The following is a 21,711-nucleotide window of genomic DNA, read 5'->3' as shown; positions in this document are numbered from 1 at the left end:
CAATAGCTGATGTGCATTTGGGTAGTTTCTAGTTTTGAGCTTTTAAGAACAGTGCTACTAGTTAACTTTCTACTTAGTATGTGTCTTTTGGTGACCATGTGAATGCATTTATTTTCTTATCTATTTTATTTTATTTTATTATTATTATTTTTTTTGCGGTACGCGGGTCCCTCACTGTTGTGGCCTCTCCCGTTGCGGAGCACAGGCTCCAGACGTGCAGGCCCAGCGGCCATGGCTCACGGGCCCAGCCGCTCCGCGGCATGTGGGATCCTCCCGGACTGGGGCACGAACCCATGTCCCCTGCATCGGCAGGCGTACTCTCAACCACTGCGCCACCAGGGAAGCCCGTGAATGCATTTTTGTTGGTCGTTTTTTAGCTTTAATAGATACATTAGGCAATGGATTATAAAGCAGCGGTCCCCAACCTTTTTGGCACCAGGGACCTCTCTGAGCTCACTTTTCTAAAATCTTTCAAATAGGGATTCAAATAGTTCCTATCTCATAGGGTTGCTGTTCAGATTAAAAGAAGAACTGTATGGCCAAAATTTAATACAGTGCTTGGCATTGAGCAAGCAAGCACTCAATATGTCAGCCACTGTTATCTTTTAATATTATTTATTGAAAAGTTGCTCGACATTATTTAAACTCGAAACAGAGGTGAAATAAACAAAATATTTAGAGCAACCTTTTTTTTTAACTTGTAGGATCTTGAAAAAAATGTGTACAGACCCTATAAATACTATTCTTAAGACCTCTCTACTCAACCACACCCCAACTATTGTTCCTTTCTCCCTCAAATTCTGAGCACAAAGCGACAAGGCCTGCAGCTAAGCCTTTTCCATCCCACAGGCTGTCATGGAAGCTGAACAGAAAATGAGGAGAATAAGTCTTCATTTCTGTCACAGTTTCCTTGTGGAAAGAATTGAGAGGATATTTGATACCTAGGACTCACTGCCAAATTTGTATCCATTTTGAACTCTTTATCTATTCTAGCTTATTCAGACCAGATCTTTATTATTAAAAATATATTTCATAGTATTGTACAAATACTATGTTGAAATAGAATGTCACACTCAAGAGATACCCATATCTTCTTTGTGTAAAAAAGAACTTTTTCCCTATCAATAAAAATAATTCATGCTTTTTGTAAAAATACTGAAAAAAATACAGAGAAGTATCAAGAAGAAAATGAAGAATATTTGTAATCCTACTTCCCAGAGATTTCTGGGTATTCTTTGCAGTCTTAAATAAATAATTTTTCAATTACAAAAATTTGAAAAGAATTTTAAAACGGGATAGCAAAGCCAAAACAACAACTAAGAAATTCCTTGCAATGTCACCATTGTATAATAAAATATCAACAGAGGTTGCTATTCCATTATTCTTCTCTTTTCCTTCTCTCTTCCTCCCTTCTTTTCTTCCTTCTTTCTCCTTCAAAATAATAGTATCATGTTATAATACGCTTCTGTGGTCTTCTGTTTTTATCTTTTTTGGACATATCAAATAGTTTGTATTTCAATAAATATTCTAAAACCTGATTTTTAATGACTGCTTAGCATTCCATCTTATGAATCATTTGCCTAACAATTCCCTAGTGTTGAGTATTGGGTTTACATTTTTTTCACTATTATCAAGATGCCTATGAAGAAAACCATTGTATATTCATCTTTTTGCATCTCTGTTTCTTTTGGATGATTTTATAGAAGCAAAATTACAGGTATACCTCATTTTATTGCACTTCACTTTATTGTGCTTTGCAGATATCGTGTTTTTTTACAAAGAAAAGGTTTGCGGAAACCCAGTGTTGAGCAAGTCTTTCAGCACCATTTTTCCAACAGCATTTGCTCACTTCATGTCTCTGTGTCACTTTTTAGGAATTCTCTCAATATTTCAAACTTTTTCATTATTATTAGATTTGTTATGGTGATTTGTGATCAGTGATCTTTGATGTTACTATTGTAAAAGTTTTGTGGCACGACAAGCCATGCCCATGTAAGACGGCAAACTTAATCAATAAGTGTTGTGTGTGTTCTGACTGTTCCATCAACCAGCCGTTCCCTCATCTCTCTCCCTCTCCTCGAGCCTCCCTGTTCACTGAGACACAATATTGAAATAAGGGCAATTAATAACCTTACAATGCCCTCTAAGTGTTCGAGTGAAAGGAAGAGTCACACCTCTCTCACTTTAAATCAAAAGCTAGAAATGATTAAGCTTACTGAGGAAAGCATGTTGAAAGCTGAGACAGGCTGAAAGCTAGGCCTGTTGCACCAAACAGTTAGCCAAGTGGTGAATGAAAAGGAAAAGTTCTTGAAGAAAATTAAAAGTGCTACTCCAGTGAACACATGAATGATAGGAAAGCAAAACTGCCTTATTGCTGATATGGAGAAAGTTTTAGTGGTCTGGATAGAAGATCAAACCAGCCACGAGGGCTTCCTTGGTGGTGCAGTGATTAAGAATCTGCCTGCCAATGCAGGGGACAGGGGTTCGAGCCCTGGTCCGGGAAGATCCCACATGCTTCAGAGCAACTCAGCCCATGCACTACAACTACTGAGCCTGCACTCTAGAGCCTGCGAGCCACATCTACTGAACCTTTGTGCCACGACTGCTGAAGCCCGCGTGCCTAGAGCCCATGCTCCACAACAAGAGAAGCCACTGCAATGAGAAGCCCACGCACCGCAATGAAGAGTCGCCCCCGCTCACCGCAACTAGAGAAAGCCCACAGCAAAGAAAACCCAACGCAGCTAAAAACAAAAACAACAACAACAAAAAGAAAAACCAGCCACGACATTCCCTTAAGCTAAAGCCCAATCCCGAGCAAAGGCCTAACCCTCTTTAATTCTATGAAGGCTGAGAAAGGTGAGAAAGCTGCAGAAGAAAAGTTTGAAGCTAACAGAGGTTGATTCATGAGGTTTAAGGAAAGAAGCCACCTCCATAACATACAAGTGCAAAGTGACAAAAACAGACACAGAGATCAATGGAGCAAAATAGAGAGCCCAGAAATAAACCCATGCACTTATGGTCAATTAATCTATGACAAAGGAGGCAAGAATATACAGTGGAGAAAAGACAGTCTCTTCAATAAGTGGTGCTGGGAAAACTGGACAGCTACGTGTAAAAGAATGAAATTAGAACATTCTCTAACACCATATACAAAACTAAACTCAAAATGGGTTAAAGACCTATTTGTAAGACTGGACACTATAAAACTCATAGAGGAAAGCATAGGCAGAACACTCTTTCACATAAATTGTAGCAATATTTTTTTGGATCTGTCTCCTAAAGCAAAAGAAATAAAAGCAAAAATAAAGGGACCTAACTAAACTTAAAAGCTTAAAATATCCAACATCTATAAACAGCTCATACCAACTCAACATCAAAAACAAAAACCTGATTAAAAAAATGGGCAGAAGAACTGAATAGACATTTTTCCAAAGAGGAAATTCAGATAGCCAACAGGCACATGAAAAAAAATCTCAACATTGCTAATCATCAGGGAAATGCAAATCAAAACCACTGTGAGATATTACCTCACACCTGTCAGAAATGGCTATCATCAAAAAGAACACAAATAACAAATGTTGGCGAGGATGTGAAGTAAAGGGAACCCTCGTACACTGTTGGTGGGAATGTAAACTGGTGCAGCCACTGTGGAAAACATTATGGAGGTTTCTCAAAAAACTAAAAATACAACTACCATATGACCCAGCAATCCCAATCCTGGGTATACATCCAAAAAAACAGAAACACTAATTCGAAAAGATACATGCACCCCAATGTTCACAGCAGCCTTAGCTACAATTGCCAAGCTATGGAAGCAACCTAAGTGTCCATCAACAGATGAATGGATAAAGAAGATGTGGGGTATATATATATATATATATATATATATATATATATATATATATACATATGTGTATATATATATATACACATACACAATGGAATACTACTCAGCCATAAAAAGGAATGAAAATGTGCCATTTGTGGCAACATAGACAGACCTGGAGGGCATCGTGCTAAGTAAGATAAGTCAGACAGAGAAAGACAAATACTGTATGATATCACTTATACGTGGAATCAAAAATACAACAAACTAGTGAATATTAAAAAAAAAGAAGCAGACTCACAGATATAGAGAACAAACTGGTGGTTACCAGTGGAGGGGGGAGGGGCACTATGGGGGTAGGGGAGTAAGAGATACAAACTATTAGGTATAAAGTAAGCTGCAAGGATATATTGTACAACAGAGAGAATATAGCCAATATTTTATAATAACTATAAGTGGAGTATAACCTTTAAAATTTGTGAATCACTATCTTGTACACCCATAACTTATATAATATTGTACAGGAACTATACTTCAATTAAAATGTTTTTGAAGCTTTTAGAATTGAACAGTGTGAAGACTGAAATTATAAAGTGAGTAGCATTGTGGGGGAAAAAAAGTGCAAGGTGAAGCAGCAAGTGCTGATGTAGAAGCTACAAGTTTTCCAGGAGATCTAGCTAAGATTATTAATGAAGCTGGCTACACTAAACAGCAGATTTCCAAAGTAGATGAAATAGTCCTCAATTGGAAGAAGATGCCATCTAGGACTTTCATAGCTAGAGAGGAGAAGTCAACACCTGGCTTCAAAGGACAGACTGACTTTCGTGTTAGGGGCTAATGTAGCTGGTGAATTTAAGTTGAAGCCAGTGCTCATTTACCATTCTAAAAACCCTAGAGCTCTTAAGAATTATGCTAAATCTACTCTGCCTCTGCTCTAAAAATGGAACAAGAAAGCCTGGATGACAGCACATCTATTTACAACATGGTTTACTTAATATATGGAGTGCACTGTTGGGACCTACTGCTCAGAAAAAAAGATTCCTTTCAAAATATTACTGCTCATTGACAGTGTACCCAGATGCTCTGATGGAGATGTGCAGTGAGCTTCATGTTGTTTTCATGACTGCTAGAACAACAGCCAGAGTAATTTTTACTTCTAAGTCTTATTATTTAAGAAATATATTTTGTCAGGCTATAGCTGTCATAGGTAGTGATTCCTCTGATGGATCTGGGCAAAGTAAATGGAAAACCTTCTGGAAAGGATTTATCATTCTAGATGCCATGAAGAACATTCATGATTCATGGGAAGCAGTCAAAATATCAACATTAACACGAGTTTGGAAGAAGTTGATTCCAATCCTCATAGATGACTTTAAGGGATTCAAGACTCAATGGAGGAAGGAACTGCAATGGAGTGGAAATAGCAAGAGAACTAGAATTAGAAGTGGAGCCTGAAGATGTGACTGAATTGCTGCAATCTCATGATAAAACTTTAATGGATGAGGCATTGCTTCTTATGGATGAGCAAAGAAAGTGGTTTCTTGAGATGGAATCCACTCCTGATGATGATGCTCTGAAGAGTGTAGAAATGACAACAAAGGATTTATAATACTGCATAAACTTAGTTGATAAAGCAGTGGCAGGGTTTGAGAGGACTGACTCCAATTGTGAAAGAAGTTCTACTATGGGTAAAATGCTATCAAGCAGCAGTGCACACTACAGAGAAACTGTTCATGAAAGGAAGAGTCAGTTGATGCAGCAAACTTCACCACTGTCTTATTTTAAGAAATTGCCACACCATCCTCAATCTTCAGCAACCATCACTCTGATCAGTCAGCAGCCGTCCACATAGAGGCAAGACCCTCAACTAGCAAAAAGATCATGACTCGCTGAAGGCTCAGATGATGGTTAGTTTTTAGCAATAAAGTATTTTTAAAATAAGCCAAGTACATTGTCTTTTTTTAGACATAATGCTATTGCACACTTAATAAACTACACTATAGTGTAAATATAACTTTTATATGCACTGGGAAACCAAAAAATTCGTGTGACTCATCTCACTTTTTCACGATATTTGCTTTATTGTGGTGGTCTGGAACCCAACCCACAATATCTGGGAGGTATACCTGTAGTGATTTATAGACTATGCACATGAAAAAAATTTGGTAAACAATTGCCAAGTTGCCTTCTAGAAAGTTTGTACCATTTTAATTTCTACCATCATTTTACAGGAGGGCCGTTTCATCATGCTTTTGATAGTATTGAACATTATAATTAAATTTCTACAAATATAGTAGGTAAAAAATATTTCACTGTTCTTTTATTTTTCTTTGATTAGCAGTGAGGTTGAATATTTTTTCAGCTATTTTCCATTTTTTTCTTCTATGAGTTAGTTTCTTATGTCCTTTGACCATTTTTCTTAGTGTATTTATGTGTTTTCTTATTGGGTTGTTAGCTTTTTGCATAAGTGATGGTTTTTACATGCTTTATATATTTTTAATATGTTAAATGATTAATATTTGTTTTTATTTATTATATATTTCCTAGTTCATCAAATGACATTCATGGTGTTCTCGGACACACAGAAATTTTAAAATTTAAAATCAAGAACCAAATCTTCTTTTTATGTAATCATGTTGTTAGCTGTTTATAGTATGATTTCTTACTTTATATTTATACTTAGAAATCCCTTGTCAGTCAGAAATTAATGAAATTATAATTTCGGGTTAGTTCTGCCTTTAAAAATAGTTTTGTTCTTGTCATTTGACTCATTGATTCATCTGGCGTTTACTTGACATTATGAGATTATATTATAAAATAGGGTTCTAACTTGATTTTCTACAAATAGTTAATTTTCCAAATCCCTTGTGTTAGATAAGCGTCCAATTCCTATTGCTTTGTGATTCCTTCTTTGTCATGTTTGAAATTACAATATATGCTAAGGTGTGTTTCATGGTTATCTGTTTGCTCCTGTTGATCTTTTATTTACACAACATATTTTTTATTGAGTACCTATACTTACTATGTCCCAGACCCTGTGGCAGGCGCTGGGACATATAAAGGTGAACAGGAAAGGCACCCTAAGCCCCATAAGGACAAGGACCATCATACTGTAAGAGTGTGTTACCACCCCATTGGGTCTAGTTCAAGTCTTCTTAACACTTTCTATTTTTTTTCCACTTGCTTCTTAACACGAAGTTAATTTGGATGGTAGAGAAAAAGTCCTCTTTTTCCCCTAGTTCCTGCATGGCATCTTTGCCAGGGCCAGACGGATTATAATAGGCCCTGATTGAGCCCTGATTGATTGGGGAAATCAAGCAAAAACATTTTCTGCTCCTTCCCTTCTACCTTGATTTAGCAAAGGCATAGATTTTCCTCTTCAAGATGCAGCTATGGTTGGTACATGAGACCATTAAACCAAGAGTCAGAAGACCTGGGTTTGAATCGTGATTATGTATTCATTTCATGACCTTAGAAAAATGTCTTTACTTCTTGGAACCCCAGTTTCCTCATCTTTAAAGTGGAGTTAATTGTACTTGTCTTATAGGAATCTTTGAAGATGAAATGAGAATATGTATTAAAACTCTTTGAAAAATGGAAAATGTCACAGAGATATAAATTATTATTGTTACTTTTAGTCAAACTAAAGTACAAATAACCTGAAAGCGGGGCTCACTTCTTGCTGCCTTTGTGATCCCTTGTCTAAGCACACTATTTATTTAGTACTTTACTCATAGGGAGCTCTCAGTAAATACATAAATAAATTTCCCTGCTCAGGTGGTGGATGTTCTCACATAACCTGATGAAAACAGCCCCTGCCCAGGAAATCTAAGCAAATAACTTATTATTTGCTATGGATTTCAGTTGCCTTTAGTAGCTTATATAAGCTTCCTGCTATCCCAGAGTTTGGGAACCAACTTAAATATTGTCTAAAAGAATAGAGAGGATCTATAAGATAATACATTAAGCCTTTGACACTTGAGAGGGATACCTCCCTAAACCCTCAGAAATCTCCAAATTGGCAAATACTATAATAGTGTACACTTTCCATCGTTGAGTACACTAAGATGTTAACTAAAATATTTTGATCAGAGTTTTGGTGATACTATAAATTTGCTGCCCCCTCGGTCTTGAGTCAAACTGGTTGGATTTTGCTTTCTCTTGGGAGGTAGTCTTTCCTGTTAGCTCCTTGGCCTGCCCTTAAACAGACCCCAGCCGCTTCCTGATTTGCCTGAATCCCGAATCCAGAATGAACAGAGCTTATGCCCAATTTGACATCCCTCCTCAAACTTGAATATTTTCTACCAGGAGGACAATTCAAAGACCTTAACGAGGTGAGGTAGGTGAGGCCAGATAAATAGCCAAAAGGTTGAGGAGACTTGAGAACTCCAGCTGAAAAAAATGGGTAGCTACAGTTCATCTGTCCTGTCAGAGTTTTAATCTCATTTTACAGATGAGGAAGACTAGGACTCAGGAATTTTTAACAACTTGCCCAAGGTCAAAAAGCTGATGTAGTCAAAGAGCTGATGGAATCCATATTTCAGACTCCTAATCACCTTGTTCTATGACAATGCCAAGGGCTCTTTTGAATATCAGTTTTCTTCCTATTAGGTGCTCAATAAATATCCAGATAAGTTCAGGAATTGTAGGGAACAATTTAGGCGTGTTGTGCAATTGGAAGGTAAATTTTATTCTGCTTCAAGTGTCTCTGTGAACAATGAGGAGAAGTAAGCAGCCGGTAAGCAGTTAGGGGTCTGGACAGCTGAGCTCCACACTGGCAACCTGGCGACCCTGGGGATTCTAATCCCTGCAGCCCCATAGCACCTCCACTACTATGCTTAATTAATTCCTGCATCTGTCAGTAGACACCCAAACATCTCCAATCCTCATGCTGATAGCATTTGGTCTAAAGAGAAATCTGGACTGAGGAGGTCCTGCCTGAAGTCCCATCTAAGAAGGGGGTTTAATTTTGTTACTGCAATATCATAAGGTTCTTTTATGCATCTCTTCTCAGCAGTGCTTGGCCTATTGAAGATACCAAATGTGCCTCCCCATAATAATACCCTTTCCGCACCCCCTGACCCCTGTCATCTGTCAGGGGGACCCCATCTCACTTCCCTTATTCCCTTAATTAGGGTAAAGGAGGTAGGTACATCTTCTCATCAATGCCAGCCCTCCTCTGGGAACCAAAAAACCCACTCAAGATTTCCCTTTATTCAAGTTTGGAGCCACAGACCTCTACCAAGCATTGCAGGGATTATCTATTTCCCGTCAGACCCCATGCATGGTTTTCATTACAGTTCACTGAATACACCTTTTGGCCAAATACTAAAAGGCCAGTGTTAAAAAATCATATTAAGTCAAAGCTGAAGCCAAAGCTGAACATCGCCATCATAAAATGAACTCCTAGATCATAAGGATAAATCTGAAAATGTACCAAAATATTTATTATGAAGAATCTAACAGTGAACTTTCACAAGATTGACATTATGATTTTTGTTTGTTTGTTTGTTTTGTTTTGTTTTGGTTTTTTTTTTGCAGTTCGTGGGCCTCTCACTGTTGTGGCCTCTCCCGTTGCGGAGCACAGGCTCCGGACGCGCAGGCTCAGCGGCCATGGCTCACGGGCCCAGCCGCTCCGCGGCATGTGGGATCTTCCCGGACCGGGGCACGAACCCGTGTCCCCTGCATCGGCAGGTGGACTCTCAACCACTGCGCCACCAGGGAAGCCCGCCTAGATTGACATTATGGATGAGAAACATGTTTCAGATCATGACAGTGTTTTCTCAGGTACTATCAGCTGCTTGATTGATCGTGTGATCACTATAATACACATTTATGGTACCAAATGGATGTTCACTTTCAAATGAAGTTGGTGGATAAGCAAGAGGTTTTGAGGCTTTTTCTGTCAACATAGGATTCTACTGGGGGTAAGGCTGCCACCACATTATTAAGCCTTCCTTTCTCTCTACTAGTAACCAGCTAAGGCTAAGGATATCTATTCCTCATCTGTTGGACTTGAACTTTGGTCATGGTGATGCACTTTAGTTGAAGCAGTCCCCCTCAAAAAAGCTCTGTGCATTGCTTGAGAAAGATGTTTTCTTAACTGTTCAGAAACAGTCTTACATGTTATCTTGTTTCATAGTATAAATGATAGCACTGAAAACAATCCCTGGAAAGATAGACTTATGATATAGTTTAATCTCTATTATTTGGCTTTGTATTTAAATTTTTATAAAACGCTTGCTGGTTTAGAGAGGAATTAATCTTCTTCATTAATTTATCAACTAATACTCTCACTTAATATGGTATAAACTGTCAATCTATGTCCCTACTTATTTAACTATTTGAAAATTCTTACTAATTGTCTTTGAATATAAAATTAACAGCTTTCACATCATTATTAATTGTGGTAATATTTAACTTTTGCGAAGATCAATATGCATTTATACTTCAACAATTTGAAAGAATTTCAATATGTAAAGCACATGAGTTTTTTTACTCCAAGTTATATCTAGAATGCCTACCTCCAAATACATCTAGAATTTTGATGTGAACATTCTGATAATAACAATAAATCAGAATTGTATGTGTTATTCATTCACAAGTGTTATATTGACTAAATATTAGGGTAATCTATACCATCACATGACCTTTGATTACATGCAAATATAAAGATACCAGAAATGATATGTGTTTATTTATTTATTTATTTTGCCTTCCAAGGGCCAAGACAGGTGCAGATTTTGTCTTTATTTCGAGTCCAAAGCCTAATGTTGGGTACATCCTTAGTTTCAGCTTAGATGGTTTTAGGACCAGGATTTGAACCAGTCCTCCTTCACTTGACTTTAATATTCCAACTCGCTATGGTTCTACTACTTCCGTTGTTTCACAGCCACACCTCTCACCAAAGGTCTTCCCCTTTCCCCCTATTTCCACATTACTCACTCTCTCATTTATGCATCAAAGTTCTCTGAACTTGTACAATGTGGCAGGCAGTGTGCTAGGTCCTGGAGATACAGCTAAGAACTAAACATTCCCTTCTCCCAAGCAGCTTCTACTCTAGAGGTGGAAAGACAGGTAAACATGGGATTGCTAGATATACAGTATGTGATTAATGCTATGGGCCAGGAGAGCACACGGTATATATATATATGTGTGTGTGTGTGTGTGTGTTATTTATTGCTGCTCAACAAATTACCCCAAAACAACATTATCTCATAGCTTCTGTGTGTCTGGAATTTGGGAGTGGCTTGGCTGGGTGATTCCAGATCAGGGTTACTCATGTCACATGACTGGGGCTGGAGGATCTGCTTCTAAGATGGCTCACTCATGTGGCTGTTGGCAGGAGGCCTCAGTTCTTTGCCATATGTGCCACTTTATTGTGCTGCTTTAATGTCCCCATATGGCAGCTGGCTCCCACAGAGAGAGTGGTGAGACAAAGAAAGTGGGAGAGAGGATGAGAGGGAGAGAAGGAGGGAGAAAGAAAAAGAGAGAGGCAGTGCTTTTTATGACCTAGTTTCAGAAATTGCACACCATCACCTTTGCCACATTTTAATAGCTAGAAGAGAGTCACTAAGTCTGACCCACTCTCAATGGGAAGGAAATTAGGCTCCACCTTTTGAAGGAAGGAGTGTTAAAGACTTTTTGGACGTATTTTAAAACTACCACAATTTGTGAAAAAATATCTGTAAGAATAAATGCAACATTTTAAACAATAATTATCTCTAGGTGGTGGGATTAAGAGTTATTCATTTATTTGTATTTAAAATGTTTACATGAATGTATTAAAATAATACTGTGCACATTTTTTAATAGACCACAAAAATGTTATATAGTGTTGACATTGTAGAATGCTGAACACATTTCTTGAAACATTCTCAGTGGATACTTAAGATGATGTGGCCAGAAATAGTTCCATGACACAGAACTTCTGAAGTGCATATCACATTATCCCCAGTTGATAAGTGATGAAACCAAGACATAGAGAGGTTAATCAAGGTTAACTGACTGCCCAAGGTCATGGAGTAAATAAGTGGTATAGATGAGGTTTGAATCTAGGTAGCCTGGTTCCACAGTCCAAGCTCTTAAACTAAATGAAACATCCACAGTGCATAGTGGACTGTATGTAATCGCACTGTAGATGATACAAACAATAGCTCAGAGAAATGAAAGAGCCAGAGCTGATCTATTCAGGCAAAGCTTCATAGAAGAAGCAAACAGTGAGCTGTGTCTTGAAGAACAAAATGGGATTTGGGTGATCTAGGGATGACATTCAAATGAGGGGAGTAGCCTGGCCAAGGTCCAAAAAAGGGTTGAGAAGATTGGTCCTGGTAAAGTAGAGAGGTTCCTGGTGAGTTGGGTGAGTTAAGGCAAAATGGAGTGTGATAGGGGATAAGGATGGAATGCCAGATTCACAGGAGCTCTGGCTGCAGGCAAGAGGGTTTACCCTTAACCTATGTTCACACGCAGACTTAGAGATCTTGGTCTCTTGCCACCAGGAAGAAACTTCGAAATTTTCTGGCCCATGCCCTTTATTTTAAAAATGGGAAACTAAGACCTGTAGAAGAAACCAATTCACTCACTTCCCAATTTTATTTTAACTACTTATTCTATTATGGTTAGGAATTGTTGGAATGTTAGGACATTTTTTTTTCATTTAAAGTCCTTGATTACTATATTTTTACCATTAAAATTTTTTCTAATACAAATAATAGTAAGTTTTCTAAAATGGACCACTGCAGGTTATAGCTTATTCCATCATAACTGAACTTATTCCATCGTAATTGAACTTATGTGTGCTAGACTAGGACGCTGCCGTCGATGCCATCAATGCCCATCTCCAAAATCACCCAGGGCATTTCCTGTTGATGTTGGAGGTATATTTATTTGTTTATTTGTTTATTTAGTACAACATGTTCTGGATACAAAGGGGTTTTCAAACCAGATATACAAACCTGTCCCCAAGGATTTAGCAGTTTATGGCCCATGAAAACTTGGAATTCACCAAAATTAGATCTTTTCAGTGGACATTGGTATCTTATTACTCTTAGAAGTAATTTCCAGGATGGAAAGTTTTAAAATATCCAAATAACAAACGATACCATATTTGCTTTCTTTTCTTCTGTTTATCAAAGTTTACATTGAAATGAAGACCCAAAGGGGTGAGATCAGTTCTCCACGGTAGTACGTATTTCACACCGTGGGCTCTTACATGATGTCATGTTAATTACCTGGAAAAACTGGATGAAACAGTTCTCTTCCCTTTGATGACTCATGATAACTGGTGGGTTTTATCCTGCTCTCCCTGTTTTTTTTCCAGCAAGGATCCAAAGAGTCTGCTACAAATTGGATATGGACTCCAAGTCCTGGATCACTTCAAGTCCCCTTTTTCAGACTGAAGATCAAGGTAATTCAGAGTATGCACATAAGGCCCTGGGAACTGAACAGGACATCTTTACTTTGCTGGTAACTCCCAGGATACCAGCACTGCCTTGTCCATGGGCTGTAGTAGTTACCAAGAGTGAATTATAGTTTGCTCTTTGCACCTCCAGTCTTCTTCCTCCCTCCCTCCCTCTTTTCCTTCCTTCCCAGCAACAAGGTAAGAGAAACAATATGCAATTATTGCGGGGGCAGGGGGACTTCGAAGCCAGTCAGGGAAAAGAACTGTATATGTGACATTATCAAAGAGGTTAGGCCATTAGCAGGGTGGTTAATGTACCCAATGGTATCTCTCATTGAGGGTCAAGTCTCCTTAGTAGCTAATGCGGGCAAAATTATCTTCAAGCACCCATTAAGGTGCTCAGATAAATGCCCAAGAGAATTAATTCAATGGCTACCTCTACTTGGGAACAATGTTCTCCTATGACCCAGACCTTCTTACTCAGCCACAGGGCTAGCCTCTCTTAGGCGACTCCTCTGGCTCAGATCCACTTCCAGGTCACTGCTTGGCCTTTCACTCTTCTCACTCTTCCTGCCCTTTTGAGGACCTCTATCTTGCTGAGCTTCCTTTCTTCTACCTCGCATCATTCAATCAACCTAAATTGTCCCCATTTTGTGTTACTTCTCAGGCTTTTTATTGAGTGCCATTTCCTCTGCATTTTTCTGCCTCTTTGATTCTTCTTGATTCATAATTTTTATTCTTTAAAACTTCCCTACTATGGTATTTTTAAAAAGACAATTGTCCCTGCTAATGAAGATTAAGTTGTGGTATATAAGATACACATCTAGCAAATGTTTCCCAAGGGCACCATATTTGATTTCCCTCTCCATATATGTTTATGTGTGAATCTGTAAATTCATGACTTTATTGTGGAGTGAAATTAGGCTGTAGATGTTATATCGGGGGGGAAAACATTTTAGCTCAATACGTGGTTATTCAATTATAATTTCTGTCACATATTAGTCATATTTCTGCTAAGAGAATGCTGCTTTTTATAAAGCAACCCCTCAAATTTTGGTACTTTACAGCAACAAGCATTTTTTTCTCACTATTGGGTCTATAGGTTGGCCAGGGAAGCAGCAAATAGGTGTATGTGATTGAAACACACACATGGGGAGGGTGTCAACAGGAAACAGGTGAAAGAAGATTAGATTGAATAGGTAGGCAGGTGACAGGTTTAGAAGGGCCTCATGCAACAAGTAGACAATGAGGAATCCCAGAGCTTTTAAAGTAAAGAAGTGGCATGATTTTATTCTAGAGGATAACACTGATGCTGTGTGGAGGGTGGGCTGAAGCTGGAGTTCCCTGGAGTCAGGTGCCCACCTGGGAGACAATGATATGAGTTGAGACAAGAGCTGGTGAGCTTGTGAAATAGGGTCTGGGCCATAAAGATAGAGCCCAGAGCCCAGATACTAGAGATTATTTTCAGGAGGCAAAATTAGCAGTCTATTAGATGTAGGGAGTAAGGAAGAGGAGAGGCTAGGATAAAACCCAGGGTTCAAGGGTCATCTGGGAAGCGAGTGGTTCAGCCCTGGAGAGAGTAGATGAATACAGAAGAAACAGGGAGGAAAATGAGACCCCCGGCATCCAGTGCAGACCTCTCTAGTGTGTAATGGGACCAGTACACCAACTTGTTTCCTTAGCCACTGAATTAGTTCAGAACGTGGGAGAAGTAGCTAGATGACGACAATGAAGATGACGATGATAACAATTGCCATTGATGTTGACAATGAGCTAGGTGCTATCTCTTTCCATGCATTATCTCATTTGATCCTCACAACAATCCTATGGAATATCAGTACGTTTTAAAAAATTTTATATTGGAGTATATTTACTTTACAATGTTGTGTTAGTTTCAGGTGTACAGCAAAGTGATTTAGTTATACATATAGATATATCTATTCTTTTTCAGATTCTTTTCCCGTATAGGTTATTACAGAGTACTGAGTAGAGTTCCCTGTGCTATACAGTAGGTTCTTGTTGATTATCTATTTTATATACAGTAGTGTGTATATATTAATTTACTATCCTCATTTTGCAGATGAGGAACCTGATGGATAGAGTTGATGAGATTCCAAAGGCACACAGCTGATGAGTAGTAGAGCAGAAATTTGATCAAGTGTGTCTGTTTCTTTTGTACTTCCACTTTGGTGAGGTGATTGTAATCCCAAGCCTGGACTCATTCAGGTAGGGCTATGCCCAAAAGGATGATTTCACACTTTTCTGAAGTCCTCTTGAAATAGTCTGGGTCTTATAAGTCAGTGCCGTTCTTTTACACAGTCATTGACTGATTGATTGCAGTGGCTTCATGACAATCATCTTCTTAGTTAATAAAGTTGACCCCTGACATGAGTAGCATTTTTCACTTCATAAAGATCTTTCACATGCATCATCTTCTCATTCGTTCCTTACAAAAATGCTGCAGATGTTATGATCACCAACGGTTTGCAAACTTTCCTTAAAGGGTCTGATTGTATGTGTTTTAAGCTTTGTGAGCCAGATGCTGTCTCAACTACTCACCTCTGCCCTTATAGCATTAAAGGAGTTAGAGACAATACATAAATGAATGAGCATGTCTGTGTTCCAATAATGCTTTCTTTACAAAATTGGGTGACCAGCTATATTTAGTCTTTGAGCCATAGTGTGCTAACTCTTATTCTAGATGAATGAGCTTCCATTCAAAGTGGTCAAATGATCCTCCCAATCTCACACAACTTACAGAAGCAGAAATGGAACTTAGGTCTCTCTCTTACTTTATTCATTCTGCAAGTATTTGAGTCCCTATTATGTGTCAAGCACTGTTCTAAGTACTATGGGTAAAGAAGGTCCAGATTCCCATGTAGCTTACATATTTTAGGGAGACAGATGAGGAACAAGTACATGAGCAAAGAAGATAACTTCAGAAAGTGAAAAGTGCCATGAAGAAAATAAAACAGTGTCAAATAGAGGCCGACTTTAGCTGTGGGAATCAGAGAAAATCTCTCTGAAACAGAAAAATTTGAGCTGCAGCCTAGAGGAAGAGAACAAGTCAGTTACACAGAGATTTGGGGAAGATTTGTTCCAGGCAAATGGCATAGCTAGTGAAAAAAACAGTGTGGCTAAAGTGAACAAGGGGGTGGGGAAGATCTGAGAAAGAGGGGGGAAGTAAGGGCAAGAATTATAAGCCGTGACAAAGAATTTGGATTTTATTCTAAGTGAAGTGGGAAGCCAGTGCTGTTTTGACTATAACATGCTGTTCTTAAATCTCTTTGTGTTTCCTCTGATGCCCAAGCATGTGGCACATGCTCTCAGAAAATATTAGTTGATCGATGGGTTCTGTGTCTTAGGTTCCTTCAAGGCATGAAAGACCCATCAGTATGCTGGGATCATTGACGACCTTGGCAAGGGGACATGTTTAATAGATCCTCTCTCATTGGAGGTTTCCAAGAAGGCTGTGCCTAATACATTTGTCCAGGGATAGCACGGCAGCCCTTTGTTCTCTCCTGGGACAGTGCTGGGCACCATCCAGACCATCTGCTCTGGCCCAGGTTCCCTGGCCATCGGCTCTGCCACCATTTGCCAAAACACCCGAAAAGCCAGGAGTGGGATGTGTCTGACATCACGGTTACTTTGTCAGGATGAGCCATCCTAGTGAATCAAGAGTTTTGTGGTGATTTAGTTCTAATTATACAATTGACCAGCTGTGGCTAAGTTTTCTGTCTCCTTTTTCTCATCTGTAAACTTTTGGGCCAGTGACATGAAATTATGTATGTTAAAGACCTGAGCCAGAAAGTGCTCAGTGAAAGTCAGTTCTTTTCCTTTTCCAAATGATCTGGTATTTAGTGATTACTAGCTAAGTCCCATGGAAAGTAGTGATTCATATGAATCTTCATCTTATTAGGACTTTAAAAAGTACTGTAGAATTACAGGAAGCCTTAGAGTAATTGGAAACATTCTGAAGCAGTTTGGTCATCTCTGAAATGACTGACTTTTCAGAGAGGATCATTGTGGTGGATCCTGTGATGCTCCTCTGCCTAGATCCCCCTTCAGTGAAGGACAGGTTGTTGCCAGCAGTCAGCCTTCAAGGTCAGCGCCTTCAGAGATTGCCTCAGGCTGCAAAGAGCAGCTTCACCAAGGCCACTCCCTTCTCAGATGTTCCTCTTCCAATTGCTGATTGAAAAGACATTTTAACAATCCGACTATCTTGACCCAAAGAGGGAGAACTCCGAAGACTCTGACCTCCTTGAGAGAGGGTTAGCTGAGGCCGTTGATCTTGCATCACAACCCAGCTTCTCCCGCTATTCAATCCTACTGCCTTTTCCTTCTTTCCACAGGTGTTTATCCCAAGATTACTCCCTAAAAAACATTGTGCGTGTTAAACTCCATCTCGAAAGCTTTCCAGAAAATCCAATTTGTAACCATTTTGTATAGGTGTTCTGCCTTCTTAGCATTCCCGTGACTATCTACTAGTGAACCTGGTGCTCACGTAAAGTACTTCTCTACAGTTGTCAACATTTTATGTCGTGTGTTTCTCTGAAAGGGTATATGACCCATATATTCTTTACAAAAGACCTTTCTTCCATAAAGTTTACAAAAATGGCACAGAGAAGTAAAACATTCACTCAAATACCTGGAACCTATAATTTCTCCGACTAAAAAAATTTTTAATTTTTTTGACTTAAATTTGGTTACTAAATGCCCAATTATAAGGCATGACTGACATGAGATATATATCAAATGAGAGATTAATCACAGAGTTAGCTAATGAGGTTATGTATCACATCACCATGCCAGGGAAGGAGAAGGAAATACTGGCATTTGAGGGGTCAAGTCAGGGTCAGAAAGGCTAAGAAATTTAGAAAAGCATTAAAAAGATGGTATATTTGTTTGAATCCCAGACAGCCTGGAAGTTTGCAAATGATTTTAAATACATGCACATGGCAGTGTGTGCCCTTAGTAGAGAGTGTCCTTGGCAAACTGGTCTTAGAGAGGTTAAATGAGGGTTGTTGTGAATAAATGAGAAAATGGGTGGATGGTACATGGTAAGTGCTCAGTAAATGTTAGCTGTTGCTGTTGTTATTCAAAGTGGCATCTGGCTAACAGTCCCCAGGGAAGCCTCTCTCCACAGCTAACAAAAGACACTAATGAAGGCCTATGGGGAAAAATAAACCTCCCACCATGGAAAACAAAACTGATAGGTCATATAATACCAGAACCTTGAAGAAATTGGAACTAATTTCAGGACAACGGGAGCTGGGTTTGGACACAAAATGCTTCATAAAAGGTAGAAAAATATTTTGTTCTTCACCCACTAGAGATTCATCCAGATATTCAGGATTTGAACCAGCCAGAAATATGAGCGTCTTTCTTTTTTTTCTCCTGAGTATGGGAAGGCATAGTACCTACACGGGTAATAAGTTTATGGGGCATTATTTACATGGGGCCATTGTAGAAAGAACCCAGGTTGTAGTACATGCTGAGAATTACAGTTTTTTGTGTAACACATCAGTTCAGAGAACCAGAGAACCAGACCATGGGGTAGGAAGAAGACACCCTCTCACATCGTACAAAGGTACACAGAGTTAAATTTTGTTTAAACTTGCACATCAACCTGTCATTCTGTTGTAAGTAGAAGAGTATTCTATCACTAGCCGGGGACAGGGTACGGGACCAAGGACTAAGATGAATAAAGAGTAAAGTAACAGTAAGACCTGTGAAAAATACCACAGAACAAGGGGGAAAATGGATCTAGAAGACTCAGAATAACAAACTTCTGATAATTATCTACCAGTGAGTCCAGAGGAAAACTTCAAGAAATGATTTGACATTTACAATGGGGCATGAGAAGACACAGTTTTCATAAAATAGCTGCAGAATAGAAGGATAGTAACATTAGTAAAAAAAAAAACTCATTATAAAATTGTCAAAAATCATTCCAAAATGAGAAGATCCATGATTATTAAAAGAGATGGTGGATCTAAAATTCTTTATTATTTATTAATAAAATGTGGTGGGGGCCAGGTAGTGAGGGTAATGAATCTAAGATTGTATTGATTCCTTTGTCTCAAACAGAAGACCCTCAAATGATATAGTTAGACTATAAATTGTTGATAAAGGTAACTTGTAATAACCACTAGCGAAATCAAGTCAGTTATTGTCAAAGAACAGAAAACAAAGGAAACCAGAAAGAAGTGTTAAAGGTATGAAAATATAGAATAAGACGACAGAAGCCAAATTAGTAATAATGATAAATGTCAGTAGGTTAAACCAGTGGGTTTCAAAATCTCAAGCACTTGAATCTTATTTTCAAATAAAATACTATGTTTAATCCCAAATTACAAAACTGTACATTTTTTAGCTGCATGTATTGATTATAAAGTCAATTAATGAGGCCAACAATAATGAGAAAGTAGCCTCCACTATGTGCATACCAATGTCTTGGACTGTCAGTTTATCTGAAAATTAATCTATAGAGCAATGTACTTCCAATCATAATGCAATACAGTTTTTATTAGAACTTGACAAAATGATTCTGAAGAACATTTTGGAAAAAAGGAAGATAAAAATCAACAACAAAGACAAAAAGAAGAATATGAGGGGTGGTTGTAGAGTTGCTATACAAGATATTAAAATGTACTGAAAAACCTAATAATTAAAGGCATGATAGTAGCCCCAGAAGAGTAATAGCACTTAAATAATCCAAGTATGTGTGCAGTTGTCCATATTTTTTAATTTAGAAAAGTTTGCAAATCAACTCAGTTGGGAAAGTATGGTAAATGATTTTAGACCAGAGGGCTAACTCATTTGAGAAAAATTAAATCAACAAAGTTGATTATATTAAAGATAGGAGTTTAAAAAGTGAAGCTACAAAGTAAGAATAGATTATAGAAAATATATATCCTTTTGGTGGAGAACCACTTTCAAAACATGACACTGATAGCTTAAACCAGAGGTGGACAAACTACTGCCCACCCATGACTGAATTTAGAATGAAGATAGGCCCATTCATTGACTGTCCTCTAGGGCTGCTTCTGCTCTAGAAAGACAGAGTTGTGACAGACCATTTGGCTGACAAAGCCTGAAATATTTATTATCTGGCCCTTTATAGAAAAAGTTTGTTGACTCCTGACATCAATCATGATACACTTTTATATGGTCAAATCTAAAAAGCTTAAACTTTGGCATGGAAAATGACATCATAAATAAAAAGGAACTGGGAAGAATATTTGCAATATATATGATAGATACATGGATGTAACTGGCTTTTACAAAACAGTAAGAAAAGTTGTACACTAGTAGAAAAATGGGCAAAAGACAGAAACAGGCAGTGCGCAGCATAAATATTATAAATAACCAATAAACCAATGAAAAAAATGTCAGCTCTCATTAATATTCCAAAAAAGTGCATTTCAAAATAATACCACAAATAGATATTAGGCAACTCAAAAAAAGGAGTATACTCAGCGTGGGCCAAAATGCAGAAAAACAGACTCTCATGGGCTAGTGGTAGGTGTGTAGAAAGAAGGAGAATTGGCAGCATATAGGAAAAGCTCTAAAATGTATATACCCTTTGATAAAGGAACTCTGCTACTAGGATTTACCCATAGGAAGTAATTAAAGAGAGGTACAAAAATTTCGTTTTAAGGATGTTCATTGCAGGATTATATATAATGGTAAAACATTGGAAACAACTTTAAATATGAAAGGATATGGCATTTCTTGAGTAAATTATAATCAGAATACAATATTCTAAGCTATTAAAATTATGTTGCTGGGAATTCCCTGGTGGTCCAGTGGTTAGGACTCCACACTTCCACTGCAGGGGGCCCAGGTTCGATCCCTGGTTGGGAAACTAAGATCCCCCAGGCGATGTGGCGCACCCTAAAAAAAAAATTGTCTTGTTAAACACTTTTGTTAAAAAAGCACAAATGTTCAGAGTATATTCCTGAGAATAAAAGATAGGTTAAAAAGCAAAATACATTGTAATTCAATTTTTGCAAAGGAATTCACATAAAAATCCCTGGCAAACATCAGTTAATATTAGTTATAGCCGCCTTGTGGGATAACAGATGATTTTTGTTTTCTCCTCTTTGCTTATTCACATGTAAGTGCTTTATTGAACTGTCTCATCTCTATGGGGTACAAAGAGGAAGTGGTTTTATTTTTCTCCATTCTCAGCCTTCACTCCCACAACTGTGCTATGTGAAAAGTCCCACCCTGCCAGGTCACGGACCCCTTAAGGACATTTTGGGATGGTTCCTTGACTTCATTTTTGGATATTAAAAATCTGTCAGGGGGCTTCCCTGGTGGCACAGTGGTTGAGAGTCCGCCTGCCGATGCAGGGGACATGGGTTCGTGCCCCGGTCCGGGAAGATCCCACATGCTGTGGAGCGGCTGGGCCCGTGAGCCATGGCCGCTGAGCCTGGGCATCTGGAGCCCGTGCTCTGCAATGGGAGAGGCCACAACA

The 21,711-nt window shown here is 38.5% G+C and overlaps 1 pseudogene; it reads left to right on the top strand.

Moving 5' to 3' along the window:
• Positions 1 to 2,136: 2,136 nt before the first annotated feature.
• On the top strand, positions 2,137 to 17,422 carry LOC138413963 (tigger transposable element-derived protein 1-like; annotated as a pseudogene).
• Positions 17,423 to 21,711: the final 4,289 nt, after the last annotated feature.

This window comes from Delphinus delphis, chromosome X, assembly GCF_949987515.2.
Source record: "Delphinus delphis chromosome X, mDelDel1.2, whole genome shotgun sequence".
Lineage (NCBI taxonomy): Eukaryota > Metazoa > Chordata > Mammalia > Artiodactyla > Delphinidae > Delphinus > Delphinus delphis.
Note: the sequence above shows the minus strand (reverse complement) of the source record. Positions and strands in the feature narration are given on the sequence as shown.